Genomic DNA, 9,311 nt, shown 5'->3' with positions numbered 1-9,311 from the left:
GTCGCTCGGCCGCGGGCGCTGAGGCGGCGCTGTCCTGAGGCGAGGTAGGGTTACCTGGGGAAGCCCACCTGGGCGGCTCTCGAATGGGGCCCCGGTGCTTGATAGGGCCGCCTGACCCCCTGCGTCGGTCGCCTCGCCGGGTGAAAAGGCTACTGCCCGGCGCTCTGGTGCACCGCGCTCACCTGTGATCTTGAGCCACGTTCAAAATGAAAAAGGTGTCCTCTGTAAGTAACGGTTTATGAAACCTTCGTCCAGGTAGTTAAGTGCGCTTCCCTGACCTTATTCTCGCCTACGACCTGAAACATTTTTAAAGTGTTCTTGTTTCCCCAGCTTACAAAAAATTACCTGTTCCATTAATTTGTAGAGAACACTTGTATACAGATTAACCATGTTCCAAATACTTTTTTCGTGGAATGATAAAAAGGTACAAGTATATTTCGATTTTTAAAATCAGATAAGAACTTTCTACTTGGCAATCACATTCAACGACTGATGATATTGGTTCCGTGTGCCTGTATTTATGAGTTAATAACGTTATGATCCAGTGCAAGGTTGCCAAAAATGGATTTGGCTTTAGGGCTGTCAAAGTAGGCAATTTGTATAGGACTTCTCCTTCATGCGTTTCACTTCAATTAAACTCGAGATAAATACTTTCTTATTTACTCAAAACTTGTACTAGGCCCAAATTACTTAATTTCATAAGGTAGGTAAAATCTTCATACATTACAACAGCTATAAACAGTAAGGCCTTTCTTGTTTTCCAGTTTACCTGCCCCTAAGCAACCTAAACCCATTTTCAGTTAAGTAGGCATTGCCCTTCCAACTACCATCCCAGAGAGGCGCCATCCTTACTAGCTCTTTTATTGGTGAAGCTTTGTGTTTTTAACTACTAGTACTCTTCCTGTTGTAACCAGCCTTTGGACTCCTGCCAGGTAATGCCTGACACTCTTACAAAAGCCTATCAACAAATTCACACTTGATGTGACTCAGAAGACACATTCTATTTTAATAGCTGTTTAAATATACCCTGCTTATCGATGGGGATTTGTTCTGAGAAATGTGTTATTAGATGATTTCTTTGTTGTGCAGACACCACAGAGTTATATTCTTGGTGTATGGTATAGCCTACTACATACTGAGAATATACAGTATAGCCTGTTAATTCTAGGCTAGAAGACTATAGCAGAGGTCCCCAACCCCCCGAGCCATGGACTGGTACCTATCTGTGGCCTCTTAGGAACCACAGCAGGAGATGAGCAGCAATCCAGCGAGAGAAGCTTCATCTATATTTGCAGTAGCTCCCCAGCACCAGCATCACCGCCTCAGCTCCGCCTCAGATCATCAGGCATTAGATTCTCTTAGAAGCCTGGGACCCTGGTACCAAAAAGGTTTGGGACCACTGCTCGACCTCATGTTATTTATTGTACAAAACAACAGAAGACTAAATCAAGCACAAGAGAAAATGATGCAGTCAAGAAAGGAGGTAAACATAAGAGGTATGAGGCTGCTGCAGGAGTAACAGGGCATAGTTTTACAGGAAACTTTATAAGTAAAAAATACACTCTAAAATAATAAAAAGTATAGTGAATTCATAAATGAGTAACATATTATCAAGTATTATGTATATGCTTTTATAGGACTGGCAGCACAGTATGTGTACATCAGCATCACAAACAGGAGGAATGTGGCTATGACGTCACTGGGTGATAGGGAGTTTTCAGTTCCATTATAACCTTATGGGGTCACCTTCTTATATGTGGTCAGTAATTGACAGAAACATTGTCATGCAGTGCATGACTACATGTGGATTAAAGACTGATTCAGTTGAGAAAAAGCTTACGTGAAATAGTTCTCCAAAGTTAGATTTATATGGGTTACCTAGCCATGGTTGGTGGTGTTAAAAAACAAAATTCAGCCAAGTAAATTTGAAGATCTGATTGGCTTTATTGAGCAATTTGTGAATCTGGCAACATCCCATCTAGCAACTAGAAGGGCACTCTGAATGTTGTACAAAATGAAAGGTTTTTATTGGAAGAAGGTTAGGGCAAGGAAGCTATTAACAAAAGAAATGGGCTGGGACATCATTTTGGGAGGAGGGTTTTTATCATGCAGATTGCCTCTTCCCTCAATGGAGATTACCTCATTGGTTTTGATCAGAAAATTACAGACTGGTAGATTAAGATTATGTTTCTGGGAGAGTTTGAAATTGCAATTAGATCAGATTTTAAATTTAGGTTTGGTATCATGAAATTCTAGTGATACCGTTTGGACCTGTGTTTTTCTTTAATAGTGGTTTCGTTTGCCACTTTTTTTTATTAAGGTAAAAAATCATAACGATGCGTTATTGAAGAAACACAGGAGGATTTCCTTGGAAACGGGTTGTGCTTGCAGACAGAGAAGAACCGGAGGGTAAATGTGTACTCAGAAGGTCTCTAAAGAACTCAACAGTAGGTGTTTGGGATCTCCACTGTAGTAGTGCAGTGTCTAATGTCAGGATATGGAGTTCACTATTTGTTGTTTGTCTTTAAACACATATTGATAACTTTTGCTTCCCCATAACTCTTTGCCTGTCTTCTATCTGTCCCTTCATATGTGCTTTCCACCCTTTTCCTGCCCTTGTGCCAGGGAGGGCCGATCTGTCCAATTGTACCAATGGACTCCTCGCCTTCCTTTGCATCTCCATGGGTTCAGGCAGTGGAAAAGATCTGCAGGCAATTGGAAGCCAGAAGGCAGTCATAGTCCTTATTCCTCACAAGTTGATATCCACCCCTGGGTTATTTGCCCTTGGGTAGGGTCCCCATTTAGCCTGGAGGAAGCAGTTATTTGATTCACAACATTGCCATCAAGACAATGGGGATGGGAGAGCCAGTTATCGAGAGGAATGTGAGAGAGCTACATTCTTTAACCAGGCTTTCTTGTCTTTTACCAGTTGTTAAGAAAAAGAAATGTCAGACCCATGGTGGTGTCACTTGCCCTCAACAACAAACCAAGACTTAATTGCAGTTCCATCTCCTCCCAGGAACATGACCTTAGGCCAGTCAGTCTGGTTTACCTACACTAATGAGGTAATCTGCCCTCTAAAGTCCCCTGCTACTCTTGCTCCCCAAAGAAAGGTGACCCTGCCTGAAAGTCTTTTTTTGCTAATAACTTTCTTGTCCTGCCCAGTTTCTACCTACAAAAAGCTTTCATTTTGTACAAGTTCTTAGAGCACTTTTCACTGGAAGAGATGCTGTCCAATTCATGAATCCTTCAGTTAAGCCAATTAGATCTTTAAATTTACTTGGTTGAATTTTCTTTAACAGATTTGATAGCAAAGAAAGTGTGATTTGAAGTGAAGTTCTGACAGCATTTGAGGACAATGAGAAACACAGGCATGGTGACTAAGAACTTTTTTGAATGCTCTTTCTTGCTGTTTCTAAGGGCCATTGGTGTCTGACCTCTGCTCTCTTCATGGAGCTTCTGATCTAATTGGCTTTCCAGTCCAGGGATTAGCAGATCAGCTTGAGCTGGCAGATGGTTTCATCCAAACACCGATCCCTAGCCTTTGGTTCAGTCTAATTCCCCTCGTGTTTGGAATCCCTTTCCCAAGTTCCAGTCTGCAATCCTTATTTATTGGGGTTTGCTGGTTTCTTTTCCCCAGTTCCAGCCTGCAATCCCTATTTACTGGAGTCTACTGATTTAATCCACACTGAGAACTGCTGGTAGTATGCACATCCTTTTCTCTGTCAGTCCATAGTAACATTTCTTGGGTTACTGCTGGTGTATTAATGTGCATATTTGTCTTGTTTTGTGTAGATGAAGGCTAGTACATTTCTCATGTTGAGAATTGTTGGTGGTTACCAGCTGGAGTTGGACGGTGTCCGACTTGAAAACTGGATTGGGTTCAGGATCTAGCTGGGTCCAGTGGGAGGCCTCAGGTGAACAAAATTTTCTTTTAAATCAAGACTAGTTGCTAATGGAAATCTTGAAAGTAGAAAAAGCTCAAATATTGGTGGGCACAAGTCAAGCATTTAAAGGTTGTTAGAGCAGTCACTACCTCAAGAAGACTCCCATGATAGGCCCTCTTAGGTATTAAGTTTGGCTCTGGTAAACCCAAAGGCCTAGCTAAAGAAATGGAATCCTTTATAATTAAAGAGTTGAACACGGCACCTTCCAGCATCCCTGCTTGTTTTATATTTAAGAACTACTGTATAATCCTGGAAGCTTCATATATCTAGAAAGATAGCAACATTTTCCTAAAACCAACCTAGAATTGCAATGGTCATGATGGGAACATTCCAATTAAATAAAATATTGCTCATTTAAGAAGTGCACTTGCATGCCTACTCTAATTGGCAGGCAGAAGTCTTCGCGATTCCCATATAGCTTTATGAAAAGACCAATAACAAAAGGCTAATGAAGAATTAAAGAGGTACCTAAAAGATAGTAGGATAAATGTGACTCCTACTGCTCTCCCATCTTTTTTCACTTGAATACTCACGTTATATTGTCCCATCTGAACTGCCTTTTCACTCTGAAGACAGTTACTTTTTACAATAAAACTACCCAGGGTGCAGACAAATCTCAGGTTTATTTCAGGCTAAGAGATTACCAAATATGCTGAAAACCTAACTGACCCCTGGCTTAAAAAGGCAAATATAACCAATACCTCTGAATGAATCCATTATCAGTGCCACCTTGGTAGAAGTGGTCTGTGCCCCAACAGGATTTATCTTTGTCTGTGGTGATTATTATTCTCCTTGAGCCTATGACTACCTAGATGGTTGGCACATAACTGGGTGATGCTTCTTAGGTATTCTAAGGGTACCCCTAACTTTTCACAAAGGTACTAAGTCACCATTGGTCAACTTCCAGATTTACATCCTTGAATTAGAAAAGATCTACCAGGAGACATTCATGATTTTAGAATTTGCTTCCTTTGGCAAGTTCCTACTTACCTGGTTAGGAATAAAATGTAAAGGAGTCTATCTATGATCAGGAGCCTCTCCTTTAACTTTTGAAGATATTGATCCTTAGACTCTTGGGCCAAAGTTGTTCCTGATAATAGGATAGCCCTTGATTATCTTATAGCTGAGCAAGGGTGTCTGATCTGCAGTACTTGGATTAACTTCTGGGGAAGTTGAAACTCAATTACATGATTACTGAACAAGCCATTTGGTTTAAAAAGGTGACTCCTTCAGTGGGGTCTTCAACTTACTTGATTTTGATTGGTTGGATCTTGGGGACTATGGCTCTGAAGTATTCTAAACATTTGAAATTATGCTTCTTACAGTTATAATAATCTCCCTGATGCATTGTAGCCTCTCAATAGCTTTAAATGCATTATTCACAGCTGCTGACCAACCAGCAAATGATCTCCTTAAGACCGGAATGTCAAAATGGAACAGAGAGAATGACTAAAGATTGTGAACTTGAAGTCATGACCTGTTTTTTGTTTTTGTTTTCATTTTGTAATGAAAAACTGGAATCTAGAGCACAAGTACAGGGTCAACTTTTCAAAGAAGGGAGCATGGTTCTCTAGGCCCCCGGAAGTTATGAAACACCTAATTATCCTTATACAAACTTGATGATCACATTGTTCAAATGAGACTTTAAAAGATAAATCTTGTTTTTCCTGTTTAGAGTATGCTAATATATCCTCAGATGATTGAACTCACTCCTTCTCCCTCTCCTGCTAGTGTCTCAGGAAAGTTAAGTCCTACAACAACATCAAGATCTTTTTTTTCTTCTACCAGTGCAATTTAAGTTCAGGCTTGCGAAAACCCAATGTGCAAATAGCTGTACTTAATGCTGGAGAGATTTCAAAGAATGCATTAGATATAATCTGTTTCAAAGTCCTACAGTCCAAAGAGTAGATAAACTGAACCCAGAGATTTTTTTTTTTTTTTAACTTCCTATAAAGTAATGACTTTAAAAGAGACTGATTTTTCAACAAGATATACTGAACCATCATTACCTCCAAGTGGCAGAGCCTTGGGCCCTGTTTATCACAATAAAGGTGAGATAAATGCTTGGATAAATACTAAATGCTTAGTGTTAATGTGTGTTTTAATGGCTTACATGCATCTTCCCTTCAATAAATAAAACTGACATATTCAGTCTCAGATAAAGAGAGTAAAACACCTTTACAAAATTTTGCTTTTTTCACTTATCTGTATTATATAAGTAGGTTAAAAAAACACTGCGCTTGTTATGCAAACATAGTTTCAAAACAAATCTAGTTTACTTTCCACCAGATTGCTGTTCCTAGGTAGGTAGCTCTCTTGTAGGTAGGCCGGTTTAACAGAAGTAGGAACTCTCTCAAATGTTTAATTATCTTGCCTAAGAACCCTGCCAATCATAGCTAGGATTGATACTCAAAATTCTCTGCCTTTCCTGCCACACTAGTTTTTTTTTTTTTTTTTTCCTTTTACATGTAGACAAAAGAAAAAGGGGTTCTATGGAAAGTAATCTCACAGGGTGATCTGATCATAAATTCCTAACTGGGCGGGTCAAGGTGGGTAGTCACGCCCAGGCCTACAACTTCAGTGAAAGGTTTTACGGCAGCCTTGCCCATTGTTCTTGTGCATCTAGATTAACACACCTTTGAAATACCAGAATACCCCTCTTAGTGGGTATTAACCCTCAAGAGAGCACATAATCTTAACTGTCCTGTAATCCAATCCTCACCTTGCTTTTTCCAACCTCCATGTAATTTTCCTTCTGTTCCCTCCTTAATTTCAAATGCATGAAACAAGCTGCTAGACTTATTCCGGGAGCATTTGAGATCTTGCTCCCCAGCATTTGTCATTAGTTTGCCTCAAAAATAAACTTATAAAAAATTCTGTACAGGTTTGGACATTTCTTATGTTGACAAATTCATAAAGGTACTAACCCCTTCAATACCCTGTTCTTTGAAAACCCCTGTTCTTTGAAAACTGGAAGAGAAGTTATGTTTTGAACTTAGTTTATTTTTAGAATTAACTATTACTATTATTCGTTAGTATAAGTTGTTGTTGATGCTGCCCATCTATTGGCCACATTTTGAGCAGCAAAATGCTAGGGTACAACTTGTTTCTTTGAGGAATTACCCCAGTGCTGTATATAGGGAAACTGTGTAAATTTTCTTCTAATTATCACAAGCTGCTAAATCTGTATATTAGTTCTTTTGATCCTGAGGAAAATCATTTTCATTTTGTTGCCCAACACTTTCTAGTTAAAACTTTTCAAAGTCCTTCATACAATCATCGGTTTCTTAGGATTCCGCCTGTATGAATATTACTAGAATTAGGTTATTCCATTCCTGTAAAATGGCCAAAATTTACTTTTCCCTTTGTCTTACGTGCCGTGTTTCCTTTTATTTCCAAACCTGGTTTCTATAGAAGTCTTTGCCTAGGACCCTCATTCCCAGTCCAACTGCATCCTATAGGTAAGTTCCTATTTCTAGATTTTGTTCGCAGTACATTTATTAGTATAAATGCAGTCATATCCAGTAGTGAGTTATACAGCAGTCAGAAAACAATGGTCTGTCAAAATGCTGGTTTCCATAGGATCACATATATTCGGGGGGCAATTTTTGGCTCTCGTTGTATATAATGATTACTGATCTGCTAGAGCCTCCCTAGCTTATTTCTGCCTTACCTTCTTTGGGTTATATATTAATATAACTAAGGAGGAACACATACTCAGTTCAAGTTTGGATATATTAATAAAATGTGACACATTTTCTATATTTAGAATAATATCTCTTGAGCATATTTTTTTAAATAAGCTTTTATTGTGAAGTATAAAAATTTGGAAATTTTTAAAATCTTAGTTACAACATTAACAAGTCAATAGTCTTTACCAGAGAAAGCACCACATTAAAAAAATTACATTCATAACAAATGCTTATGCTAAAATTACTTAATAGTAATTACAACATTAGCAAACTATGAAATTGAAAAACATTTTTCTAACCACAAATCTAAGCCTGCAGTCTCAAACTCAGATGTCTTCAGTGCTAATTAAGAAACACAAAGTAGTGACATAGTCTAATATAGGACGGAGTCCAATGGATTGTGGTAAACTAGGAATGCATGCCAACCTAAGCATGTTTCAAATTTTGAAATGTTATGCATATAGGATAAAACTGTGGGCCAAGCTGGCCTGTATCAACTGCCAGTTTACAACTCTGGCCTAAATGAATTTTTGGCAGTTTGTGTCTAATCTTCAAAATGGCAGACTGTATGTGTATGTATGTGTGTATGAAGCTTAAGTCACTATTCTAAGGAGAGTTGATAAAAACTTCAAGAAAAGGTATTTTGCATTGAATCAGTTAAAGTAGCAGCATGGATATATTATATATTCTTCACGTATAAGGTTAAGAGATAAAAATTTTAAAATACCTTTATTCACATGTTGGGGAGACTATTATTTTGTTATGTGTAAGAGTTAATTGAAAGGAAATTTCATTCTTTTATCAATAGAAAGTCACATACCGTAGTACATTATTTCTTAGAAATATTTACGTGAAAAATAAAAGTAGTGGTTTTACTAAAGCCATTGTTCAGAAAACATTCAATCATATTACCTCACAATATACAAAAGAAAATACTTGTAATTCAGTTAACAATAAATTTTACTTTATCTTTAAAGGGTATAGGGTATATTATTGTAGAACTTTAGATTTTATACTTTCAGTTAAAAGTAAAGGTTCTAGTCTGAACATGTAAAATTGCTATAGCTCAAATGGCTGTAACCGTGTTGGTTTGTTAAGCCAAAGTAGCTTTATAGAATTTACAACTCCAAAAAAAGAAAAGGAAAAAAAAAAAAAAAGAATTTACAACTCCACTATCAATGACTTTACATTAGTAACTTTTAATAGTTTATTAAGTGATGGAGGTATTGGAGTGACAAAATCACCTTTAAAAATGTTACAAAGGCACATTATAATTTAAATATACTACTACACTAGGAATACATATTTAAAAATAATCTATAGACAACACAGATATCAAACAAAACTGAAAATACATTTATTCCAAGCCTTATTAACACAATACCCAAAAATAGTTTCTACTTTTTAAGAATATTTTAGCTCTCAGCTTGAGTTTATCATAAAAAGAAAGCACCAAATCTAGCTATGTGATCTTCCAATTTAAAAAAGTTCAGTTTTATCTTTTGTGTAAAAGTTATTTAGGACAAATCAATTTCATTGTAGTCATTCATTTTTTTAAATTAAAAAGTCAAAGCTGTTAAGTTCTTGGCCTAAAGTTAGATGTTTAGCAAACTTAGAGTAGGTATAGAAGAAAATGTTAAGACAATATCTGTCAATTAATACAACGGATATT

General features: G+C 37.5%; 1 long non-coding RNA gene across 2 annotated transcripts; it reads left to right on the top strand.

The window, feature by feature from the left end:
* Positions 1-1,304: 1,304 nt before the first annotated feature.
* Positions 1,305-7,735, top strand: LOC112484614. Of its 2 annotated transcripts, none has more exons than XR_003048084.1 (3): positions 1,305-1,496; positions 2,321-3,917; positions 5,333-7,735. It is a non-coding gene; the product is annotated as an uncharacterized LOC112484614 (long non-coding RNA). The 2 variants fall into 2 exon arrangements; XR_003048086.1 differs by lacking the exon at positions 5,333-7,735 and having other exon boundaries at positions 2,321-2,447; positions 2,930-4,927.
* The last annotated feature ends 1,576 nt before the right edge of the window (positions 7,736-9,311 follow it).

Source organism: Pteropus alecto, unplaced genomic scaffold (assembly GCF_000325575.1).
Source record: "Pteropus alecto unplaced genomic scaffold, ASM32557v1 scaffold17, whole genome shotgun sequence".
Taxonomy (NCBI): domain Eukaryota; kingdom Metazoa; phylum Chordata; class Mammalia; order Chiroptera; family Pteropodidae; genus Pteropus; species Pteropus alecto.
The sequence above is the reverse complement of the archived record's forward strand: the minus strand, read 5'-3'. Positions and strand labels throughout refer to the sequence as shown.